Genomic DNA, 27183 nt, shown 5'->3' on the forward strand with positions numbered 1-27183 from the left:
TTCTGAAGTGTGCATATACGATGGACACTTTACTATCCCATGAGGCCACGGGAGAGGATTTTTGAACGGCAGTGGAGCGACGCAACTGCATCCATATTACATTACTACGCACGTTCATAAAGCAGTTGTGAAGAAATGACTCATTCAAAATATGTACCTGCTCAAGAGCGATTCTGGACGCAGCCAATCCAACTGTTGCAATTATATTTTCCAATTTATCACAAGTGGTAACACAACAGTCACAAATGTCCATACGCAAAAGCAGTGTTTTAATACTTCACTGCCTTAAGTGACAGAGAATTTATGATATTCTTCTTCACATGCTGCCGTACTACTGTTTATGATGGATTAACTTTGAGTGATGTGCTTGAGAAAGAGAGATCACAAACAATCCACACGAAATGCATTATTCAGATTGTGAAGGAAGTGACAGTTGTCTCTTTTCTCTGCACGCAGGGCGGAACAAGGCAAGCTGTGGTGTTTGTCGAGACTTACATTGTTCAGGTAATTAAAACATAATGTGCTACTTTTGATTAAAACATGATATCTCTCAGTTGTGTACAAGAGGAAATGCAGTCCGAATGTCATCATGAAAGAGTGTTCACAAAATAACCAGCAAATATACAGTGATTAATCAAGAGATGAAGGCAACAAAAATGTTAAGTGAATGCATTTCATACAATAATGTATTCGACATGCAGTTATATAAGATGATAATGAAGCTATTATGCACTGAAGCTACAGTGAATTTTAAGCATGAAAAAGATGAATTTTTTATTTGCAAATGTATTAAACAGTCTTGAAATGTTGGTTAATGTATAAAGAAGTGATGGTTATGGAGGCTATGATTATGGTAACTAAAAAATGTTAGTGGTGCGTGTCGTGCTAAAGTCGCTGCGACGGGTGCTGTGAGTGGTTGCCAGGGTGTTTTCACCATGTTGCTAGGGTGTTCTGCATGGTTGCTAGTTGGTTTCCAATTGCCACATGTCATTTTTTTTTTTCACTTTATAGTCATACTGAACTAAGCAAGTTGTAGGATCAGTGGTAAAAAAAAAAACAGATATACTTCAGCATTCTGTCCTTTTTGGTGTGACATTTTGTGACATCACATCCTGTTTTTGGTTCTTTAAGATGTCTTTGGTCCGTGGTGCATTCATATTTCAGTCGAACCGCACCAGAGTTCGTTGGAAGTGGACCGAGACCTATCTTTTCAGGGGTCTTGGTGCGCACCGGCGAACCGTACCCGAGTCCACGTAAAAAGGGTGGTCGGGGTTCATGTGACCTCCGATACGGTTTGCTGTATATGTTCTTTTGTATGTGTTCTCACTCACTTTCCTGACAAGCGTGACTGATGCTCGCCTTAAGCACAAATGTACTCCTGCGTTCTTTAGAACATTTGCAGTACATTCGCAGCAGAGAGACGCCAGTGCCGTTATGTGTTCACTCTGTGCTGAAACAAAACACTTAAAGGGGTCATATAATGGTACATGCACTTTTACAAGTTGATTGTACTGAAATGTGTGTTGGCAGTGCCTGTACACAACCATCATATAATGATAAAAATCCATCCAGTGTTTTTGTTTTAATCTCCTTATATGTTTTCCCCTGCCTCAAATCGAGCCGTTCGAGCCTGTGACGTCACACGCTCGCACGCCCCTCCCACGATTGTTGATTGACAGGAGCGTTTCAACACAGACCCGCCCTCGCTCGTGAGCGAGCTGTCAATCATAGTCTGCGCGGCGCGGTCATTGTTGATATGCTGGAGCACTGTCTATGAGTAGAATGGCGTCTAAGCGATTGTGGTGTTCTGTTCTTGGGTGTAATAACGAACACTGCAGTCATTTTAATGTTCCTAAATCCGAATCGCTGAAGACGCAGTGGCTGAGTTTGTTTTCGAAGGGAATATTCCCCACGAGCAACGTCAATGCTCTCATGTTTGCGCGAATCATTTCTCACCAGACTGCTATAAAGGAGGTTCAGTATAAAGCTGGATTTGCTAAGAAGCTGCTCATGAAAAAAGAATCGGTACCAGCTATTCGTGTTCCTGCTGAATCTCCAGAAGAATGGAAGTGAGTGTAACGTTTTATTAAACTTTATATTAATATATTAATCTTTGCAAATCGCTAGCTGCACGCTTCACAATGAATGCGTCTAAGGTTTACACTCAGGGTACATTACAGCATGTTTTCTATGTATGACGTTCTCAATATAATTCATAATCCCACGTTTATACTGAACAACGTGTTGTGGTTATTGTGTTATTGAGTTACAAATGGTGTATGCACAGAACAGAGAGGCGGGGTGAGCAAAGCTCATTATCATTTAAAGGCATATGCACTGAAACGGCGTGCTGAAAACAGAGCTGTTTTTGACCAAGTAAAATAAGTGTTTTCTTACAATACTAATGAGAATTTTTAATTAAAGTATATTACAAACTTTTAATTTAGACCCTAAAGAATCATATTAGCTTGTACAAAAATGGCATTATATGACCCCTTTAAACAACCAAAACATAAAATGAGATGAGCAATGCTATGCATTTTGGCACCTTCTCCTGCATCATCGTTACCAAGCAAAAGGGGTAAATATCTGCTGCTTTGATGAAGGCAAACACACTGTAGTTTGGACCCCAAATAATGTGAACACAATCCAGAGGGGGGAGGGGGAGCAGTCAAACCAAGTGTGGAAGCACCCTTTCATTGATTGCATAATTAGCAGTTATTTCAATTTTTTCCTTGTGATAAAGTATTTTTAAAAGCCGTTTTATTCATAAAATTGTTTTGATTAAAACTAAATCCATCAAATTACGATGAAAACCCATGTAAGGCTGTATATGAAGTGCCTGAAGGAACCCTTTAATGTTCTGTATTTAACTTTTTCTTCTTGTAACTAGACTTGTTTGACCACCTTTAAACATGCTAGCAATGCGCTAAAAAACACCCAGAACATCTTATTTTATTTAAGGTTAAATACTGATATGTGGATAATAGATTAACAATCTTTCAGGAAGATAAATATATAAATTGTTGTAATGCATATGCAATATAAATCAGGCTACATATGAGATGCAAAAACAAGAAACCATTAAAACCTCAAGTGAAAATGAAATGGTTTTCTTGAGTATTCTGCCAAGATCCTAATTGAACGGCATGTCCCTTTGAACTAAAATGTGCGTTTAGCCTTGAGTTTCTCAGTTCAGTGCACGGCTTTCATCAAAAGAGCTCGTAGGCGTTCTCCATTGACTGCGGTGAACAATCGAGCAGGACAAATGCAGCGGTGCTGTCATGTAAAACAGGTTTATGAAACATAGATGTGATGATTTTGAAAGCGGGGCTTTCTGAAAAGGCTTCTCTTGTCTATGCAGTCATGATTCACTCGAACCGGGGCCCTCCAGGGGCCACTTTCTTAATCTCCTTACAAAACATTGTTAAGTGTTAAAGGACAAAATGTGGCTGTGGGAGAGATTTTCAGCCATTCATTCTGGGTTCAACAGCCTTAAATGCCATTTAGACGTTTTATTGTGCATTTCATGAAAGGTCGACATTGCTCATTGGGCAGAGAAAGCGTGTTGCTCCGTACATATGCCCTCCCATGAGATGTCGTCCCGGGGGAATGACTGTTACTGCAGTGCTTCAGTGACACTCATATCTACACTGGAACAGCACACTGAAACGTGTCTCCTGTTTTGATAAATGAGGCCTGCTAACACTCTGTGAATAAACAGGGTAAGTCATTTTCACAATGCAAGTAATTGCCTTTTGCTGTTCCGTTTGCCATTAAACTGTGATGGTAACTGATTTTATCATTGTCATTCTAAATTTTGTGGCACCATTTACACCAATTTAGGTGAGCCTTGGGATGCTGGAAGTTTGCAGGATGTTGTCTTTTTCCCCCCAAAGGATTAGAGAGAACACACACCTTAAAGGAAATTCAGTTCTAACCAGGGATACAGGTAATGTTGTTTTTGCTTTGTTCGTATGTACGTATAAAACATTAAAATAATTAATTAATAAATATATTTATATACAATACAGAAATAATAAAATTAAAATAACTAATTTATTAAATGTTTACTTATTACATTTATTACATTTTACTTTATGTATTTAGGGGCCAAGCACCGAAGGTGCAGAGGCACCTATTGTATCTGTTCCGGTTCTTATTATTATTCTTCCGCTCTGGGAGTCTATGGCAGCCCATAGAACCAATTGCGGGAAAGTTGTTTTGGTTTGACATTCTGATAAAGGACAGTCCCAACATCAAATACACCAATTTTGGTGTTTCTAATTCATTCCCTCTAGCGCCACCACCTGTCCAAAGTTTCACTTTTATTATGCTAATAGCTTTTGAACCATAAGGCCTATCATCAATATCAATTTTTTCCCCTTGTTCCTGAGCTCATGCCGATTCGATTGCACCCTATGACGTCATTTTCCGTCATAAAAATATGGCCGCCATCTTGAATTATCCAAAAAAGCTACTTTTTTTATCTCATCCTAGACGGTTTGTCCGATTTGCACAAAAATTGAATCAGATCATCTACAGACCATGACGACAAAAAGTTATAAAATTCAAGTTGATTTGCTTAACCGTTTTTGATAAACCTACGAACAAATTTTACGTAGCGCTTGCGAAAAGAGACATAAGGCTGTATCTCCGCAACGCTTTATCGGATTCAGACCAAACTTGTTACAAGTCATCACAAGCATGACCTGAGGCAACATGCAGCGTTTCGGCGCAGCGCCACCTACTGGTCCAGAGATATGAAAAAGGGCTATTTTTGCTTATAACTTCTGAACAGTTTGTCCAAAAATAATAAAATTGGTCTTGTTAGATTCAGAGTCGACTGATATCCAATTTTCCCATATTGGCCATTTTGTCTGTCGGCCATTTTGAATTATGTACTAAAATGCTGTATTTTCTGAACGCATGAACGAATTGTTACGAAACTCGGTATGGGTCATCAGTACGATGCCCTGAAGGTGCCTGAGAAGTTTCGAAACATGCTGGGTTTTGTCTTACGGTTTGTGTAGCGTTGCGATTTAGCGCGAAAAAAACATTTGGCTATATTTTCGAAACCGCTTGTCCGATCGAGACGAAACCACCGTCAGAAGTTTGGAAACATAGGTCGATAGCCATACATCAATGCCCAAATGCGAAAATATTGATAGTAAGGGGTAGTAAAATTCAAACAAAGTCATGTGTCAGTCATTTTTTACGTGTTTTTTCATATAAATGTCTATAACTCTGAAGAGAATTGAGATATTTTCACTAAAATTGACACACATATGTATGGGCTCACTCTGAGGACACATAAAAAGAATTGTGGGACTGAGCCTCTTGGTGGCGCTATAATAGAACAAAACATGAAATTCCCATTGACTTCAATACAGTTTTGTGAAATAAAATGCTATACTAAACAAATGCATTGGTGTAATATTAGGAAACTCAGAATGTGCCAACAACACCATCCCCTGAAGGTACTCAAAATATTTCGAAACAGCGCCACCTAGTGGTCAAAAGTTATAACAAAATTTCCAAAAAGGCTAATAACTTTTGAATAAATCTGCCTGTTGAAATGACACTGGTCTTAATAGATTCCTTGGGTCAAGTTGAGAACATAGATAGCAGGTTTTCCTTATTTGGCCGAACTTCCTGTCCGCCATCTTGATTTTAAGTCAAAACCTAATTTTCCGAACTCCTCCTAGACCGTTTGTCCGATTTTCACCAAAATCAAATCGTATCATCTCCAGACCGTGCCGACTAAAAGTTATAGATTTCGTGTCGATAGATGAAACCGTTTTCGTATAGTGCAGCAGCAAAGTTGAGGCATGATGCTAAAAGCACTATTCAGGCTTTATCTCTGCAATGCCTTGACATATTGACACCAAACTTTATATGTGTCATTGTCACTTCACTCTGACCACATCACATCAGTTTTGTAACTGCGCCACCTATTGGTCGAAAGTGATAATCCATTAAATCATATTTTTATTTATAGTTTCTATGATTTTTCAGCCATTTCGCCTACAATTGTCTTTAAATGTCTTTAATTGCTCATTGTTGCAGTTGGTCTGACACTTTCAGCAATGTTGGCATGTCTTGTCGTCTGATTGTTCTTGGCCCCGGTAATTGCTGCTTGCAGCTATATTTATATATAATATTTTTAATTTTTGCTTTTGGTTAATAACTTAGGGTGGAAGACACTTGTACAGTAGAATAATATAGTGTGGGAATTATATTTATAATTTAGAGATTTTTATTTTAATAATGTTTAATAATAATATTTTATTATATATATATATATATATATATATATATATATATATATATATATATTTTTTTTTAGTACACTAGTAAAAAAAAAATCAATGTAATCATGTATCATGATTGTTTTTCTCACTAATGCTGCATCCCAATTCGCCTACTTATACTATGCCCTAAAAGTATGTACAGTTTTTTTAAAGAAAAAGTACATACTTTTGAGTGTGTATCAGAAGAGCAAGTTTTGGGACATACTACTTCGTCATAACAGACCGCTCTGTCGCTTAGTTACTTGCATCCTGTAACCGTTTACACTGCCCTGTCAATCATCTTGTCATCCTCTACATTCAATTTAATTAAATTTCCTACCGTTTTGGAGAGAAATGTACTAGCACGTTGATCTGCAAGTCGTGGGTCTTTCATGTGGAGACTCTCCTCATGTGTTTGCATAATGATGTTCGTATCTTTATAAAAGTTCACAATGCTGTTGCAGATGAAATATAATGCGGGGAACGTTGAATAAATATATTTTCGTCAGGTTAGATACTGATCATTAAAAACTTCTCTTCTTAACCGTCGGTCTCGCACATCCACCATGTTTGTAGTTTTTAACACTTTTTATTTATTTGTAGTTCTAATCAAATCCTCGTCCAATGTACAATGTTTTGTGGGCAGTATTACCCGTTATAGTATTAGCCGTCTTTGGAATACTCATTTCAACATATACGATTTGGGACACTAATTCTAATTTTGAATACTATTTAGGACGGATGGTATGTGAATTGTACTCAGCATTAAGGGTGCTTTTATTCATTTCATTACTAACTAATGCTGAGTCTCTCTTCCACACATCTGCTGCAGTTTAAGACACGATCAAATTATGTTATTATGTTATGACACGTTATTGTAACGTGTATCATATCCTGCGAAAGTTTTCAATAGCCAGTCCTGATGCTAAAACTTTTAAACCTGTTTCTGCCTATTTAGGTTCTGCTTGTAGACAAATCTAAGTATCCAGGGGTCCTATAGCACAGACGCCCCATTTGACTCCCCAGTAGAGCACTTAAGAGTCGAAAAGCCTTTGATTCATCTTGATAAATCCTGACATGCTCTGCGTCGGCAGACCTGTCTGCTATTACAACAAAATGCAGATCCTCCACTTGCAATGTCACCGATGATAGATGAACAGGTAAAAAGGGTATTATTGGCAGACCAACAGTGACAGCGGTATATTTAAAAACATCTCTAGAGAAATATAAAAGTACGCTTGCTCCCAAGGACGTCTCAGAGCGAGTAAGAGGGAGGGAGGGGAAGAATTGAGCAGTGAGGAGAGAAACTGTGGACAGCCTCTCTTCCCAAGCCGTACGTGGAAGACACCGAGACTGTAAATTTAACTGAAGTGAAGCATATTGGGCAACGTCGTAGTCAGCCATCATTCCAGAGATTGCATCCTTCTCTCTTCTCATCGTGGCAAAGCACACAGTTCATTGCCATCTGCACGAATCTCTCACATTGCCACTTTGCTGGAGATTGGGTGGGCTCATAAACAACCGGGCGCCGTGATATCTCAAGGGTAGATGACGGGAATTGGAATTGTGCCTCCTTGCTAAAATAAATGGGCTAATAACATTGCTATCCCAATGTTTACTCACGCTTTCAGACGTTAAAGTGATGTGATCCCACAAATGATAACTGCAGCGTGAATTACGAAGCGAAAACTTTGTTTTAAATGACTGTAGGAAAGGGAACTATTTTCCAGACTCCCGGAACGTACAAATCCAAATTCTGGCAGAACGTTTCCCCTACTTTCGGTAAGTAATCATGACATTTTGCTTGGTAATGGTGCAATAAGAAATTGTAGCCAGGCATGTAAAAAGACAGCTTTAGAAACCAAGAAGAAGCTGTTCTATTGAATATTCATGACCAATGTGATAATGTCCCCACCCACTTTTTCAGATCATTACTACGCCCTTGGTGGCAGGAAATGCAAATGTATGATTATTCAAATGTTTGCACTTTGTGAGCAAGCAATCTTATTGGGATAGTTCACCATAAAAGTGAAAATTATGCCATTATTTACTCAGCCTCTTGTTGTTCCAGGCTTGTATGATTTATTTTATTCAATGGAATATAAAATACGTTTTTGCCCATATAATGAAAGTTAATGGGGTCCAAAACAACATTGGACGCCAATGACTTTCTTTGCATGGACAAAAGAAAATCAAAATATCTTCTTTTTGTTACACAGAAGAAAGAAAGTTACATTTTCATTTGTGCGTGTCCCTTTAAGTTCCTTGAGGTGAGCTGTTTATTATGCACGCTAGCAAAGTCACTTGACTTTAGCGTAAGCCATCCAGCGAAGGCTCATCGATTCCAGCCTTTCCAACGAAAACAGATAATTACCGAATCCTATACCACTCCATCATACCTGACCTAGCATTTTCAATGAGTGTTTGCTACTTGCCTCATTTTAGCCTTTCAAAGTGACTCTGCGCTTGAGAGATGTTTATCGCATGCGTATCTCCCATCTACCATTATCAGCGGTCTAGGACGGGACGTTAACATTGATCTCTGTTCAGGCGGCTATGAAATGAACGTTTACTTCACCCTGGTGGGCACTGCAATTATGAAGCACCAAATATGGCATGTTTATATCTTCCTGGAGAAGAGACTGTAAAGTGGATCTCACTGAGATACAAGGCGGGAAAGCTGACCAATTAGTGAGCTGTAATGATAAGCTGCGTTGTGACTTCATTTCCTGCCTTTGAGTGAGTGTCACTTGATGGCGAGTAAGTGCTCAATATAACTAGAAGAATGCTTTATTATTGCTCATCGTAGCAGTGCTTCAAACAATGTGAACGGCAAATTTGTTTGGAGGAGGTAATTGGGGCCAGACGTTGCTGCAGGCTTGTGTTCATTTCCAGATTTGAGTCTTATGATAGTCACACTTGTCCTATTTTCTGGTGATCTGTTCACTCAGCATTGTGATTCGGGGCAGAGGTGAAATGGCCACTGGGATTGTGTATGGCAGATGAATTGAGGACATTCAGGTAGGTAAATAGATTGTTGATGTTTGTCCTTCAGAAGCAGTTTGCTTGACATTTTCTTTATCGCTGTTTTTACTGCATCCATGCAATGCTAAAGGAGAGACTCTGTAAATCAAAGAAATGACAAGTAACGGTTATTTTAAAGTGCAGTGTCTTTTAAATAGTTTACTTTGGGTGAAGCTGAGTTTGAGGGGAATCTAAGGCTCTTTGATCTGAACACAAACTTTATTGCTGGTCTTTTTCCTTGTACTTGTACTTTTAGGTCCGAACCCGATACATTTGTCAACATGGTGAGTATCACACTGTTTTACATGTGCAATTTAGCACAGTTTTTGTTCATATATAATTTTTTTGTGAAACATGATTTATAACCTAATTAACATTTACTACGGAGCCCCCCTAGTCCCACTTTGTCAAAAAAATGTATTATAACTATCTCGTGGCCTCAAGATAAGTATCTCGTGGCCTCAAGATAGTAACTCGTGGCCTCAAGATAAGTATCTCGTGGCCTCAAGATAGTAACTCGTGGCCTCAAGATAGTATCTCGTGGCCTCAAGATACTATCTCGTGGCCTCAAGATTGAGGCCACGAGTTACTATCTTGAGGCCACGAGATACTATCTTGAGGCCACGAGTTACTATCTTGAGGCCACGAGTTACTATCTTGAGGCCACGAGTTACTATCTTGAGGCCACGAGTTACTATCTTGAGGCCATGAGTTACTATCTTGAGGCCACGAGATACTATCTTGAGGCCACGAGATAGTATCTTGAGGCCACGAGTTACTATCTTGAGGCCATGAGTTACTATCTTGAGGCCACGAGATACTATCTTGAGGCCACGAGTTACTATCTTGAGGCCACGAGTTACTATCTTGAGGCCACGAGTTACTATCTTGAGGCCACGAGTTACTATCTTGAGGCCATGAGTTACTATCTTGAGGCCACGAGATAGTATCTTGAGGCCACGAGTTACTATCTTGAGGCCACGAGATACTATCTTGAGGCCACGAGATAGTATCTTGAGGCCACGAGTTACTTATCTTGAGGCCACGAGATAGTTATAATAATTTTTTTTGACAAAGTGGGACTAGGGGGGCTCCGTAATTTACAGAATAAAATGCATATATTTAAAAATATATATATTCACAAATGTGTAACCAATTTCACATTAAAAAAACATGATTCACTATGCAAATAGTTTTTAATGTTTTTAACATGTATGAATTAATTGTTAATAATAATAAAAAATCATTTTTGAATAAATGTAAAAAATCAAATTAAAAAAAGCATGTGCATCCATGAATTGTATTTCGCATTTGTGAATCATATTTCTTCAATCTGAATACACCTTTGTGAGTCATATTTCATAAATATTCATTTTATTTTGGGAATGTGAATTAGATTGTTTATATGAATCATATTTTGGGAATATGTGTTTGCAGTTGACTTTGTTTACAATTACAGTATTAATTAATATTTTGAATTAGCTAAGTTTTTATTTTCATTTTAGCTTACATTTTAGTAATCATTTTTTATTCGCAAACAAATTTAACCTAAATAAGCTAAGCATAAATATACTTTATTTCATTTTAGCTTTATTGCAATTAAAGTTATAATTAGCGATAACTACACCAAACTGGACCCCAGAACACCTGCTCAGGTTCACTGGTGATTTTGGAAAACCACTTTCAATTACCCAAATAAACCAAACTGGCAACTAGCAGACTTGGATTTCCATAAGTTGTAGTATAAAATAAAATGTGCACAAACTTAAATCCAATATCCAAAGTTGTCTGTGGTGGTGGCTTTCAAGGAAAAACTTAAATGATGTACATTTACATATATGCTTACAAGAGGGGAACTAAAGCAGTTTGTCCTACAAGGAGTCAACAATATCATTATAATGCCAGGTTAATTCCACAACTAGATTAGGAATCAAGCTAGAGAAGGGAAGAAATGCAGATAAGTGCATTGGTTTAAGGGTGTTGGGGTGGTTAAGTGCTTGTCTTCAGCTGCTTCATAAAAGATGTGATGGTCTCAGCAGTTTAGGTGGAGGTTGACAGCTCATCCCACCAAAGAGGAACACAGAGGGTGAAAGTTTTTGGAGAGTGTGAAAGAAAGGCGTCGCTTATTCAGTGAGGTAGGGAGGGTACACGTGTAGGAGTGATTTGATGTATGAGGTGCAGTTCCAGTGGCAATTCTGAAAGCCAACGTCACAATCTTAAATTTGATTCTGGCCGCAACGGGCCGGTGGAGTGAGATCAGGAGGGATGTGAAATGGGTTTCTCTTTGGCTGATTGAAAACTAGATGTGCTGCCGCATTCTAGATCATCTGCAGAGGCTTAGTGTCACATGCTGGAAGGCCTGCCAGTAGAGCACTGCAGTAATCCAGTCCTGAAATGACAAGAAGTTGCACCACATGGAAGGGTCTGAAAGCAGAGAACCTGCTCGACTCGGTCGCAGTGTATACCGAAAGATATGCGAGCTTATCTTTTCTTTTCTTTTACACTTGACTGGAAATTTTACTTGTTTGTTCCTCTTTCCTATCAGGGTCCATGTTTGAGTGAGTATCGGAGCCGGGGAACAGGCTGGATCCGTGTCTCCGCTCAGCAACCTACACCCTTGAGTAATGAAGGCCATCTGCTTCCAAAGAGCTCCGTCAGCAAAACAGAGTCAGCCGAAAAGATTTCAATTATCAATATACCATTTAATACATCGCCCGCAGGCCAAACAGTCTGGCGTGCCGACAGCGCGAGATGGAGGATGTTATTCCTCAGCTACATGGGTGGATTCTGCAACGCGGCAAATCAGGGTTCAGAGCTGTCTCGCATCTATCATGCAATGGATAAATGACCATGTCTGAGGAGAAGCAAACAACCCTGCGCCTTAGCAGACCGGTTAGTGCAACACTGTTTACTCACAACAAACCAAGCCGTTTTTGATCATGACAAGGCAGAACACGGTAGATTACAGAGACTTGGATGTGAACACTGAAAGTAGAGTTTTATATGTAAAGTAAAACCAGTTAGAGGCTCTATAATAGTGTGCTAAACATCTTTTGATGTTTTTGTACCTTTCTAAACAGAGCTCCTCCAAACACCTGCTGAGATGAACAAAAGCTACAGGGAAATATAAATACACTGTTTTTCAAGATTACATTTGCATACGGGGTGCTAGGTGATGTCTAATGATGGTAGAGTCACTGGTTGATTCACTGGCTTTTATGAGCCTGAGTGAGAAAGCAACCTAATTACACAAATGACCGAAATGCCATTTCGAGAGTGTTAGTGCTGAATGAGACACAATGACATCCTTGGAACTGTTTTACCGTGTAGATAGCAGCAACAAGCCATTTTTATTAACATCATATGTGAAAATGGAAACCACAGCCAATCAGAAAAGTATTTTCGTAAATGGCTTAATGTTCATTCACTAGCAGGAAAGGGCCATGCATTGTAAGACAAAAATTACTTATTTGTAAAATGTAAACTTTTATTGGAATATATAGGATACACACATGAATAATTTGATTGTCACAGATTTACATCAAGTATATGCAGGTTTGTGTATATGTGTGTGTGTGTATATATATGTATATATACTGATTAATACTTTAATTGATCAAAAGTGATGCTAAAGACATTGAACATTTTTTCACAATTTTTCAAATAAATGAATTTAAATTAATAAATGTTCTTTTAAAATGTATAATACATCAAAGAATCCTGAAAAATATGTCTCGCCGTTTCCACAAAACATTAAGCAGCACAACTATTTTCAACATTGATAATAATCAGGAGCAGCAAATCAGCATATTAAATGATCTCTGAAGGATCATGTGACACTGAAGACTGGAGTAATGCTGACAATTCAGCTTTGCCATTGCAGGAATAAATGATATTTTGTATTCAAATAGAAAACAGTTATTTTGACTTGTACTAATATTTCAATATGTAAATGCAGCCTTGGTGTGCATAAGTGCTTTAAAAACATAAAAACATTTGTAAAAAATCGTATTTTGACCGGTACTATATATGTGTGTATTTATCTATTTCTCTTTAATGTTTTTATATTTCAAAAGTGACAATAAATTGCAGATGAATTCAAAATGCATACCGATCTGTGGGTAGTGAACTTTATGGTTCTTTTTCACCCATAGTATATATGCTGAAATACAGAGATGGAGTCTGAATGTAAATGTGGGTATGGACACTTGGCCCTGTGCCATTCCATAATACTCAGCTGTGCTGTTGTTTTGAATGTTTTTTTTTTTTTTTTTTTTTTGCATTGGATCTGTCATTATCCATCTATCACGTCTCTGGCATTGAGGGGAGGTTTCACCTTCACAGTGAATATACTCATGGAGTCTATTTTAGTTTGTTATTGCACACACCAACTGAGATATAAACCACAGATTTACTCTTACTGCCGACCTTCAATCAGCTTTTTTTTCAGTGTTTCATGTGACCAACATAATGTGCGTGAAATTAAAGGCTCATATATATCATAATTTCTACTCTTTGCACAAGATTATGTTTACACCTGAATGCCTTTTCAGTATGAGAATTTCCATTAAAAATGCATTGTTTTCAGCTGAAATTGTCAGTTGAAAGCCGTAATAACGTGACATGAAATTTTAACATCCAACAATAAAAAAGAACCCTCTGGAAAAGGTTTATTAAAAATTCACAACGTATAGACATGTGCACTTCACTCTTACCACCAAAGAATCATATTTGCTGGTAGATGCCATGCTGCATGTACATCATATTTCCAAAGCAGCTATGATCCGGTTTTCTACAGTATTTTCTATTGGGGTCAGTAAGATACTTTTATAAAAAATACTGTTATTCAGCATTAAATTGATCAAAAGTGATGGTAAAGACATTTCAAATATTTAAACTGTAACAAAAAAATGTAAACACATGTATTACCATCACCTTTTGATCAATTTAATGCAATTTAAAGACTTTCTATTAATCAACATTAAGCAGCAAAACTGTTTCAAGATTGATAATGATAAGATATGTTTTTGAGAGCCAGATCAGCATATTAGAATGATTTTTAAAGTTAAAATAGCTTTCTTCCGCTATGCAAAATAAGGTGGATATGGACCTGTACGCTTTATTCGTATCACAGAAAAAAAAAAAGTTTGCTGGTAGATGCCGTCATATTTCCAAAGCGGCTATATTCTTCAGTATTTTCTATTCCAACATCTGCTCCAGAGCCTCAAGGTTAGCTTTGCCTCTAGGGTTTCCGGGATTGTTCACAGCATATGTTGTTTATGAGCAGCTTCAAAACCAGCTGCCCTTTCCCTGGAACAAAGCCGTAAGGTTTAGGGATTCGGTTTTGATCAGAGATACAGAAATGTCAAAGTCAACAGTACACAACTGTATTGCAACAACATCATTGGGCTTTTATTCATGACTTGCTCCTTTTGGACAATATTTTCAGCAAATCACGCATGCATTTCTGTACAAAACGAGGCACAATGGCCATAATGTGAACGGCCTCCTGTTTGCCTTCAAAGCAATTTCAAGACAAAATGATGGACTGTGCCGGTCTTTAAACGACTGTCAGATAACTGTAAACACTGCGTCCTGTGGGACATAAGGGACATGTTTCTAATATACTGTATGCCAATTTGACTTTCTTCTCCTTCCAAGGACAGACTACCACCTGCTGAAAAAAAAAATCCTATTTTATGCGCATGTTTATGGACACCTGGACTCGGGAGACAAGCCTGATTGATGGCTGAGAGCTCTAGGGAAAAAGCTGCCCTACCCACAGACACGCCTCTGGATCCATTTATCACAATCACTCTCCGAGAGAAAGAAAGATGGAGACACCGGCAAAAAAAAAAAAAGAGAGAGATGGTGCTCTACGGACAAAACTGCGACCGGTCAGCAGGCGTGCATCACAGAGGGAGGCTGGGAGATAATTGGACAGTTGGTGGGAGAATACACTCCATCGGAAAGACAGTTTGGACAGGGAACACGGATGGACAGATGGATGGAGAGGAAAACTAGCAGCCGAAGAGCATCAGAAGGGCTGGAAGGCTGCGACGTCACTCCCCGGAGAGATGGAGGATCCTCCATTACTTTGGGCCGGAGAGGTGATCTGTGGCCTTCCGGATTCTCTCTTCTTTTCTCCTTCTCGTGTTCAGATGTCGTTTATAAAGGTGAGCTGAACGCTTTTCGACGCGTCAGAGCATTTCGATAGTTTTTTCTCTTGGACATCCCGATCGTTTGAAATGCAATTATGCTAATGGAAGTGAGGGTCAGCGCAGCACTACTCCACGAATGCTCTTCACCCTTGGAGTAATGAGGCTTAAAAGCATATCATCCCTGCTCCTTCATAGAAGCGAGGTGGACAGTTAGGAAGGCCTGCGTTGGACAAAGAGCTCTTGAAAAGGTTTACCAGTCAGAGGTCTTCTGTATCTTGGATGAGAGAGAGAGTTCAAATATACACTCCTTCTCTTTCACTTGTCTCTTTTTAGAACAAGTGTACTAAAAAAGGCATATTTGTTTAAATTGTTGTTCCCACCTCATTTACATTTTTCAGGGGAATCAATCTAGCATATGAGAAAAAATATTTTAACACAGGGCGTGTCCGAATCCACTTTTGCTAGTTTAACGACGGGAAAAAAGGTCAGCGCTAAAATGGTCCCTATTCTCTTAATGAGTAATAAGTGTGTTTTGGGCTTTACATGCAATAAACCAATCAGAGTCTGTCTCATCTCCCATTCTCTTTAAATGACTGAATGCGTCTCCAGAGCACAAACTTTGCTTGTGCGAGAGGTTAAAGTGTGCAAGCAGACAATCTACGGGACAAGCTACACAATAATAATCTTTTTATTTCTAATATTTGTCATGTTTGTGTTCTGCTGCGCGTCCCTGTGTGTTTAATAAGCAGAGTGTACGCGCGCTGTGGACCCGCCTATAGGCGCACATTACTAACGCGCTCTTTAAATAACAAAAAAAATATTGCGGCATTGACTTTAGACCAGGTTTCAGTTGGTCAATGTCGCAGTCTATTTCAGTTGCCTGCCTCAAAATAGCAACTCGCCATCAATGAGCCTGAATACACCTCGTTTTCAGACCAGCACACCCATTGGCGCACAAATGGGCGCAAATGCATTTGCTATTTAAACAACGTGGCGCAGGACGTGAAAATGATAACTGCGTCGGGCTAAAACTAGCAAAACACACTCGCATTGCGCCCGGTGTATGATAGGGCCCTTTAAGTTTAATGGTGACATATTCGACACTTATCATACTTCAGTTTTTCCTCCTAAAGTCCATGCATAATTTAAGGGATGGTTTCGTTCACAAAAACAACTGTAATTTAGTTACATGAGCATTTCCCACAGATATCGGAATGGTCCCATTTATTCAGGCCACAGTTATTATTATAGTTTTGAATTTTAGAAAGTTTATGTAACTGGGCGGCAGTGGCTCAGTGGTTCATGTAGGTTGTCTACAAACCGGAAGGTTGGTGGTTCAATCCCCGGTTCCACCTGGCCAAGTGTCGAGGTGTCCATGAGCAAGACACCTAACCCCAGCTGCTCCCGACGAGCTGGATGGCGCCTTGCATGGCTGACACCGCCGTCTGTGTATGAATGAGTGAATGCATGGATAGCATGTTGCTATCATGCTTAATTAAGGCAGATTGTAAAGGTTTCACGTTTTATAATACACCAAAAACTAACAATAATTAGAGGCAGTTATTTTTGTTTATTATTATGGTTTATTATAGTTTCAGTTTGTTGTATTTTTTAAATATAAGTACAATGTAAAGAATGTATGTATGCAATTAGTGCATTGTATTTAAATAATTGAATTGAAATGTTATTACATAGTAAATAAAGTGGGACCAATATTTGGTCATCCAAACATAAATACAGGTAATATGAATCTATATATCTACCTTACTTTGGCCTGTATTTGAGTCCTTCATACGGTTACGTTCACACACAGTTCGGTATTTACAGGACCGACAACCGCATTCTATAACCGAACTCACACCTGTATATTTTCAGGACTCATCCCAAGGTCTTAGATCCAGTCACTGTTCTTGTTCAGTAAATTTTGTGTACTATGCGTGACCGGATCACCAGATATAAACGCTGGCTGTCGGTTAATGAAGATTTGATGGATGAACTCCGCTCGATTGAACTCTTGTCATGTCAAAAGTGATAAGACTCACACCTGTAAGTAATTGCGGTTCTCCATCCCAAAACCTGACAGGTACGTGTGTGAACGTAGCCTTACATTTGCTTAAAGCTTTAGGCCAGAAACATACAAACTAGCACCTCTTGTGGCCACGCAGAGAATGCATTGAATTATGAATTGCAATCAGGCACATTTATAATGCAGCGTAGCACAAAATTGAGCTTGCATAAGAGTGTTTCAGGCTTTAACACTTTCATATTTAATTTACTTATTTTATGATCGGCTATCCCCATTTGTATTTGAAATGGGCAACACCCGCACAATAACGCATGGAATTTATTCCATGTTTTTACCAAAACCAATAAATTAACAGGTGAATATATACAGTGCCACAGTCTAATGTGCACATTTAAATTGTTGTTTTACATTAAGTTGTTTTGCATTTGTTGAGCTCCAATAACGTTAATGCATTACTAATTTCTTTGTTTTTATAACCTGCTTAATCTTGTGGTTTGAATAATTGGGTTACAGTAAGTAAGTACGAGCAAACAAATATTTACTCCTCTCATTTCAGTGCCCTGCCCGCCTGTGGCCCAGTTTGGCTGTGCTGAGCATCACAAAATACTGCTGCTCTGTATCAGAGTGTCAGTTCTTTAGAGATTAGCTGAAGCCTTCCTCTACATTACTCACACATCTAAAGTTGAGGAACCAGCCCCCTTAGGGCCCACTGTGCTCACACAGCGATAATTAGCTTCAAGTGTTCTATTCTGGGATAATAGAGCAGCGTGTCACACCAGACAAACCTCCACAGCCAGCCAAAACCGCACCCCCTACCGCTGCTTGAGTCCTAGCATGTTGAAATATATGGGTACAACACAGCAGGCCGCGTTTGAGCTCTTGGCGTCGAGTTTTTCCTGCTAAGTCAACTGAGGTCGATTCTGAAATTATGTTTAATTGTTCACCCCCGAAGGATGTTAATTAAGGAATTTAATTTGATATGATATCCACAACCCTGAAAGCAGGCCAAAAGTTGAATGCTTGTGAATTTTCCTGCGAGAGAGGCCGGATGCGGCGTATCACGGTCCGATCGAACGCCATTCTAATGAGGCCTGAAAAGGCAGATGGCGACAATTAAAAGCCAGCGCTAGCTTTTGTCATCGAATCAACCGCCTGCCAAGACTGTGAGTGATGTTAGATCAGGATTTCAAAAGTAATGTGATCATCTTTGAAGGTTTACACAGAGTTACAGTACTATAGATTTCTCCGTGAGTTGAAGTGGAGGAAGCTGGTTTGCCCTTGGTCAAGCTCTTTTGTTCAGTGTATCGAGAGCATGATGCCATCTGGAGATGCGAGGAGGACTAATAATTTGGGAGGCCAACGCATAATCAGAATGATAATGATGCTTCAATAGGTCAAACACAGTCTGGCTGTGATATCAGCTCTTGTCTAGATGTTGGTTTCAATAGAGAGCTTCTAAACGCCAAGCCGACGGTCGGCCGTTGTTGAGCGACGGACGGACCAGTTTTTGGGGTTTGTTCTGCACCATCAGCACATCGTCTGGGGTATTTTGGCCGATTTAGCACGTTGAATTGGTGTGCGTCTGCATCTTCGGTGAGAGAGAAAACTGATTGGCTGTTCAGCTTAACCAACGTGTCAGTGCACGAGAATAAAAGCAAACGTTATGAAAGAGCAAAGATGTCAAGACGGCACAGAAAGAAGGCCGTTCTAACTTTGTGTCATCTTACCAGTATTCCAATATGCAAACATTGTCATAACCACATGAGCTGCCTGGAACGAAGAAAGTGATCAGCATGATTGAAATTCAAAATGGTAAGCAAGCACTGCCTTGTTTACGGTTTGTATATCTGAAGTCCTGGTTTTGGTTTCCCTTTTTGAATGACGAATATAGACTATTGATCCCCGTTGATACAGACAGTTATTTCCTTACATGCACACCTTTAGTCCTTTTGGTGTGTCAGCTTTTGTCCCTGCTAGTTATTTCATGTCGGTTTGGTGTGTCACGGCCATAAGTTCCTCCGAGCACCTTTATCTAATGTGTTTGTTTAAATAAATTGCTTTAGATTGGGAGTTTCTTCAGAGGTAACACTTTTTTTTCTTCGATGATCCAATCTTCTAAGTACTGTATAAGTAACTACTAATGCTTAATATCTGCTAACTTCTGATGGTCCTCCAACAGACATTCTACTGACTATAAGTAACTTTGCAACAAAGCTGTACTGCAAGCGATGTGACATATTTAGAGGTATTGTCATTACATGCAATTTTTGTTTGGGAACAAACACTTGTCAAAAAAACACTTGAAATAAAAATACTTTGCCAGCAAAGCATTGCACTGCTGTTCTGAAGGAGAGAGAATGTGATAAACCAATCAGTGTAACCATTGTGTCACTTTCTATTAAAAGTACCAACATAACCAAATTATATGATTTTTAATTATAATGTTTCTTCACTTTTTACAAGCACGCTCCATCATCAGAAACGCTGAGGACATTGGAAGGACATCTCAAAGCGTAATTCTCAGTTTACGACGCTCATTTCTTGATCTTTCTTTTCCTTTCTCCCTTTGTACTTTATATATGGGTGCATTGCATGTACTGTACTTCTGCCTCGGTGAAGACTGTAAGATGTGATCTAGTATTTGATGAGGGAAGCTCAGATAAAATCGTATTAGCACAGTCGGCCTCACTTTACCCTCAATAGAAGTGACATTGCTGAGAGGAAGTGAAACACGGGTCAGTATCCCGCAGCAGGAATTGGCCATTAATCCCCAGCAGCCACTGAGAAACACCAATAAGAGCAGTTTAACTTTACAAGACTCAAGCTAACTTTTACACTCACTGACTAGGAGGAGGTAATGAGATCCAGAAACTTGGGTAATTGCAAAGGCTATTAACTCAATTTCATCTTATGTCACTTTCATCTCAGCTGTCTGTTCTGCTTGGCTCGGCTCGCTGATATGAAGTTTAGCATTGTGGCTGGGCAGGATACATTGCAATGCAAGAAATGAGTTGTCTTTTATTTCGCATTGATTAAATCGCCCCTGGCGTCATTGTGCTCATTTAATTTGGACAAAAGTAACTAGGTAATTCTTGCGTCTCCAGTTTGTGATTTTACTGCAGCTGTGAGACTCTTCTCACATGTAATTATTGTGCTAATAATTTACATTTACTTCAGTTGACATTCAACATCTTGAGTTTTACTTTGTGTATTAAAGTCAAAAATGCATTTGAGATAGTAAAACGTTATACAGTCTGCAAACAAAAATTTTGCTTAATTTATTTGGTTCAATGAAAGCAGTTTTCTGAACTCAAGTCCAGTTGAAAAGGTGAAGCTTTTGATGACTATAATTAGCGAATAGCATAATCAGCTTAGATTCTCTCTGCGGCAGACAAACTCAAGTGCCCTTCCGTGCATGTCATGTTGTCATGGTAAATTTGTTGTCAAACACCTCAATAAAGTCCCTCTTGAAAAAAAGGTTATTTATTAGCATTAATGTTTCCATGAGGAACCTTTAATATCCATGGAACCTTTACATTGTACAAAACGTTCTTTAGTGGAAAAAGGTTCTGTAGATTAATATTCTTTGCACTAACGGATCTTTTAAGAACTGTTCACTGGCAATTATTCTCACTGCAAAATCCCTTTTGGAAGCTTGATTCTTAAGAATGTAGGTACAATATGAAACAATGCCGGTAGGGAGAGGTAGATAGAATTGAACTAGTTTGGCAAGTCTTAATTTACTAGACAAACACACACAATAACGTCTGTTTTTCACTTTTGAAAATAAGGGTTCTTTATTATCAGCTATGGTTTAATAAAGAACATGTAACCTTTCCATTGCATCTTTAGATTAAAATGTTCTATAAACTAAGAAAATAACGGTTCTCAAGACCTGCTCTCTGAAAGGCTCTTTGGGGTGGAAAAAACTGTTCTTTAATTGCATTGCTCCGAAATCCCCTTTGAAACCTTTATTTTTAAGAATGTACTGTTGCAGGTACAATGTGAAACAAGGCCGGGAGGGATGGAGTAGATGGAATTGAACTCTAGTTTGGACCAAGCAGCCAAGTGTGAATTTACTAGACATTCTTTTGGGACTGGAAGGAACGATTTCCCTTTGGAGTAGACATACAGTATAAGGGGTATTATGACCATGGCGTCCTGGGTCAGGCTGAGGGCACAGCGGTCGCCCAGGGAGGGATTTAGCCACAAGTTCTCTCTCCAGCCTGCCAAGAGCCAGTGGGACTTCAGTATTGGGTTTTAGCACAGCTGCAGAGAGCAGAACTGCCTTTGAGAGCCCCCGAACACTAATCCTGATGAAATCTCACTATATACTGGCAGATAAATATTCCGTAATTTAATACACATAGAGAACATGGATGTACAAGCCCATTTAACCATGACTGATTGTTATGTTTCTGTGTCAAGAGCCATTTCCTTGTGTTGCCCCCTTTATTGTGTTTATGGTGAGGTAATGGACACTCAATTGGATTTGACACGGCATCATCAACGCCCAATATTACATTTGACACGCTGTAAATCAGAAAGCAAATGTCGACAAATGATGGCCATTTCCCCATCTCCTCAACCTCTATCTCCATCTCATCTGTGATGACGAGTAAGTTTAATTACCGTGATTTACGACGCAGTGCGACTCAGTCGTCATCGAGGGGTGTTAAGTCATTAGAGGCGAAGCCGTTTGGAATGAGCTGTGACCGACTCAAGTGTTAAAACATAAACTAGCAATTAGAAAAAGATAACACATGGCTCACAGGGAGCGCCAAAGAAGTCTCCAGCCATCTGGGACGAATGGAGCATTCGGGGACTGACCGTAGGGTTTGTGCTAAGTCTGAAATGGTGCCTTTTGGGTTTTTCAGTGGATCAGAATGGTTTGTTTTTGGGGGGAAGCACCAGGCATGAGGAAATTGTCTGGAGAAATGTGTATTTTTCAATCTTTACAAGATTGCATTAGTAATGCACTGTTGCTTATCCACCTTGGTGCTGGAGAATACAAACTCTCAACTTGGAGGAATGGAAATGTAACACTTAACACAACCTAAACTCAATAGAATTCAGCTGTTTAAAGCTGTACTGTGTATTATTATTTTTTCAGTTTTCCAAAATACTTCCCACTTCTGCCATTGTTAAAACAAACAGTCTCATTCCAAACTAACACCATCGGTTGAGCTAATGTTTTTCTCAATTCATGAATGAATCATTCAGAATTGTTTTGTGAAATGTATCAAATGATTCATTGAAAAAATCTGTCTCAAAAGAATGATTCATTCACAAATCAGGACATTGCATGCCTGAGTAATTTGGGCCACTTTTGTCTTTTTAAGAAGTTTGAAAGCTTTGCTTCCCATTTGTTGTATTGCATTCTTCAGAATTTGTCCCCTTGTGTTCCACAGAAGAAAGAAAGTCATATTGGTCTGTAACTACATGAGGGTGAATACATTTTTTTTTTTTTTTGGGTAACTGTTTCTTTAAGATGGATTAGAATAACATGCACACCATGTAGCCTTACTAGCAAGCTCCTTATGAAATTCTTAAGGAAGGAAGTCCAAATAGAATTAAAAATCAACGAGAAGCGCTATCACACCATGCAGAGGGAAAAATGAACACTAAAACTGAGAAGAGAGAGGTTTCAGCAAGCACTTTGATTAGCACAACTAGCATGTAGCACGTAGCTGATGAACTTTTCCAGCCGTGTTAGAAGCTACTGGGATTATCTTCACTGCTATTCTCTTAAAAGGAAGTTCTCACAGTCTGATTTCCCATGTGTAACTGCTTAGTATTCCAACTGAGAAACCCGTGGAATGTTAATAAAGGTGCACAGACCTATTCGAGCCTACTACCGAAATCTTTTTTGTATGTATCGATGGGGTTTTTCAAAAGTCAGTAAGTTGTGTCTTAATAGCTGCGGCTCCACTTCAGAGGTACTTCGGCAAAACCTTCTAAAACCCCTTAAGTCCCTTTTCCCTTGTGTTTGTTTTTAAGCATTGTTGCTGTCTTTGAGTGAGTTCCACGGATGTCGAGTTGATGGGATGAAAGGCCAAAACCTCAGAAGAGGGCTGTCTCATCCTTCAGCCCTGCAGCGATGGCTCAAAGGGGATTGTATCATTCATCTCCTAGACTTGACAACATTAATTTATCTGTCAGTCATTCCGTGAGCTCAGGCCACTTTGATGAACCCCCTGAGTCTCAAACCATTAAAACAGTGTCACACTAAACTTTGCAGCATTTAGTGCATAACAAGAGCACTTCTCTAAAGTAATTATCCTGGACATTGGCACTTTATCATGCCTTTATGCATTCAAAAACATTTAGCAGAAGGGATTTGAGGGCCCATCCCCTCCATATTCACTTTTCATTGATGTTAGAAATATGGCAAATATGTGAGTACTAGAAATGCAGAAGTAATTGTTACATTGTCTTAAAAAAGTGGTTTATGTGTTGTGGGCGGTTGGCAGGATGTTTGCTATGTGATTACTAACATGTTGTTGTGTGGTTACTAGGATATTCTGGGTGTTTTTAGGTGGTTGCTTACTGAACAAAGTCAAAGAGATGATGTGGTATTCTGGTCCTTAGATATATGGCTAGTTACAAGCTACATTTGAATTGTTTTAAATGATTTTTAAACCATAAGTCAGATGGCTTCAATTATACATTGAAGTCTGATAATTAGTGTTACACCGTGTCTACGCCGGACGCGAGCGGCACTATGCAATGTGACAAAAGACAATAGAACCCATTACAATCTGTGATGTTGTCGTGACACGACATTACAAATCCCCGACAGTAAACTGATGCCTCGTTCTATTTATGAAGCACTCCAGCCACTCGTGATACTTCTCATAGGAAGGACAAATGAATTTGCAATGGTCTGTCCAGTGTAGACAGTCTCTAGATGTTGCGTTGGACACCGTGCGTCGGACCGCGCCGCAACAGCTTGAGGCTGTGTACACTGGACCGTTGCAAGTCCATTTGTTCCCGTAGCACTTTTCGTAAAGAGTGGGGGTGTAACCCTGGTGTCCTGGCCAAATTCCCTCCATTGGCCTTTATCAATCAATAATAATCCCCATCCCTTGAGTTGGCTCTCTCCTCTCCACCTATTCCTGGCATGTGGTGAGCGCACTGGCGCCGTTGTTCTGTGGCTGCCATCGGATCATCCAAGTGGATGCCGCACACTGGGGGTGGATGAGGGGAGATATGATTGAGGGGAGATATGATTGTAAAGCACTTTGGGTGTACATAGTATAACACTATATAAATGCCTCATTCATTCATTCATACTGTCTGGATTTTGTCATGTCACGCCGCACCGCAGCTAGTGTAGACAGCATCACTGATTATAATGGGTTCTATTTGCTTATTCACATTTTGTGTAGACATTAGGGGTGGAACGGTACATGTATTCGTATCGAACCGAAACGGTACGGGCGTCACGGTTCGGTGCACGAATTTACACGGAGAATACACGGTATAAAAATAAATAAAACTCGCGTGCAAATTAATTAATGTAATGTGGAACTACTGTTAGATACGCGGGTTCTTTAGGGACACATAATCTGTACCATCGGTTTACCTCTGAACGCGCGTTCACTTCAAACGTTGGCTTTATACGCGCGTCCTATTCGCTTTGGACTAGCGTCGAACTAGACGCGAATTTGACGCTCTATTCGTGTTTGGTGTGACCGCATAATGAAGGCTGCGATGTCAAGATTGCAATGCTGGACTGTGTCTGTGTGTGTGTGTGTGTGTGTGTGTGCGCGCGCGCGCGAGAGAGAGAGGCGAGATCGAACTGTGTGTGGTGTGTGCGTGTGAGACAGAGACAGAGAGAGAGAGAGAGAGAGAGAGAGAGAGAGAGAGTGAGAGAGAGAGAGAGAGAGAGAGAGAGAGAGAGAGGCGCGCGCGACCGAACAGTGGAAACATAAAAAAAAACATACTCCGTAATTTTGTTCATACAGATCATTAAACCTGCAAAGTGTTTACTTATATTTGTGTACACTCGCAATAAAACACAACATTGTGCACACTGTAAACTCTTGTCAAACTGTAACCTACAACTGTCACTCAACCAAAATCACACACACACACACACACACACACACACTGTTTTAAAAGAAAAACACATTTATCCGACTCCATTTCAAAACAGTCTGTGGGACCCATCTTTTGGACATTCATCATATTGCATTGGTTTTCATTTCTTGTCCTCGGAGCACTAATCTTACACATTCTACATTGATTAAAAAAGAAAATCGAATGCGTTTTTAATGGTAGTATTATTTTAACAGAAATCAATTATTTATAATTCAGATGAGAATAATGTTACATTTTTAATTAATAATGTTAATTAAAATTAAGGAAAACAAATATATTGATCTGAAATATAGCAAATTAATTTAAATTAATTCAGGTACAATTACTAAAACATATCGCAAGGTCTTTTTGTCTATTCATTAAAATAATTAATAAACTAATTATATAAAACTATTGTCAGTACACTACAAATAAACTGGTTCTATGCCTTTATATAATAAAACTTATTGAAAAAATACAATGCCTTCTGCATTTTTGTTTTGCTTTTCCCTCCATTGTACCGAAATCGTACCGAACCGTGATGTCTGAACCGAGGTATGAACCGAACCGTGACTTCTGTGTACCGTTCCACCCCTAGTAGACATGGTGTAAACTTAAGAATTTTAAATAATAACATTCATGCATTTGCAAGATGTTTTTATCCAAAGTGATTACATTGCTTTCATGGTATACAATTTATCAGTCCATGCATTCCATGGGAATCAAACCCCTGACCTTTGCGTTGCTTTGCAATGTTCTGCGTAATAATAATAGTGATGCTAGAGTTAAAATCGCTTAATATTACTCTGCTTACCTTTCACATTCATGAATGCCATGCTGTTCCCTTGCATCAGTCACTAAAAAAGGGGAAAGTGGAAAACTGCAGTGTGTCTCCATAAAAAGGACTTGGCATTGAAATCGGGCTCCTTTCCTCAGGGGCTCTGGCCTGTTTTAGATGATAATTGAAAATGATGTAAAAATAGTGGTCTGCAGCAGACACAGGTCATATCTCAGAGGGAAGGGTTGGCATTTGGCCTCTCGTTGGAATTTCTGTATAATTAACTAGACTTTTACATTTTCTGCCCAAAATATGAGTGGCGCTTGCCTGCACAAATCTCACTGCCGCAGTGCTAGTGTTGTGGGCAGTTGGCAGGGCATTGCTTTGTGGTCGCAAAAGTGTTCTGAATGGTTTTTAGCAAATTGGCATGAGGTTGCTATGTTCTTGGGAGGGTTTTTAGATGGTTGGGATTTAAACATCAAGATTTCATAAGTATGGTTTGTTGACTCAAATGATGAGCTTAGCAAATAGGGTTGCCAACTTTCTGAAATGGAAATAAGGAACGGGGGGGGGGGGGTTATGGTATGTGGTAGTGACATGCTCCCTGAAATTCATACATTTTATATCATATTATAATGCAACTTATTAGGCCTATATATTTATAGAATAGCAAAGTAGGCTTAATCAATATACAAGATTTAACCACACAGATATATAAAGACTATCATGATCATTTTGCCAAAAATGAACCATGTATTTGTTTAGATTATAATACGTTTTATTTTTAACTTAAACGAATACAACATATAACATTCG

General features: G+C 39.1%; 1 protein-coding gene and 1 long non-coding RNA gene across 2 annotated transcripts in view; both read left to right on the top strand.

Annotated features, from left to right (window-relative positions):
* The window catches only part of LOC130080002 (uncharacterized), a 68273-nt gene extending 55923 nt beyond the window's left edge, over positions 1 to 12350 (top strand). Inside the window, exon 3 of the long non-coding RNA XR_008806637.1 lies at positions 11863 to 12350. This is a non-coding gene — a long non-coding RNA (uncharacterized LOC130080002). The remainder of the gene's footprint in view (positions 1 to 11862) is intronic.
* A 5158-nt stretch (positions 12351 to 17508) lies between these two features.
* Positions 17509 to 27183, top strand: part of tnnt2e (troponin T2e, cardiac) — a 147634-nt gene continuing 137959 nt past the window's right edge. Inside the window, exon 1 of the mRNA XM_056245279.1 lies at positions 17509 to 17519. The gene's annotated coding sequence lies outside the window, so the exon portion shown is untranslated. The remainder of the gene's footprint in view (positions 17520 to 27183) is intronic.

Source organism: Rhinichthys klamathensis, unplaced genomic scaffold, assembly GCF_029890125.1.
Source record: "Rhinichthys klamathensis goyatoka isolate OS25496 unplaced genomic scaffold, OSU_Roscu_1.1 h1tg000029l_1, whole genome shotgun sequence".
In the NCBI taxonomy this organism is placed as follows: Eukaryota; Metazoa; Chordata; class Actinopteri; order Cypriniformes; family Leuciscidae; genus Rhinichthys; species Rhinichthys klamathensis.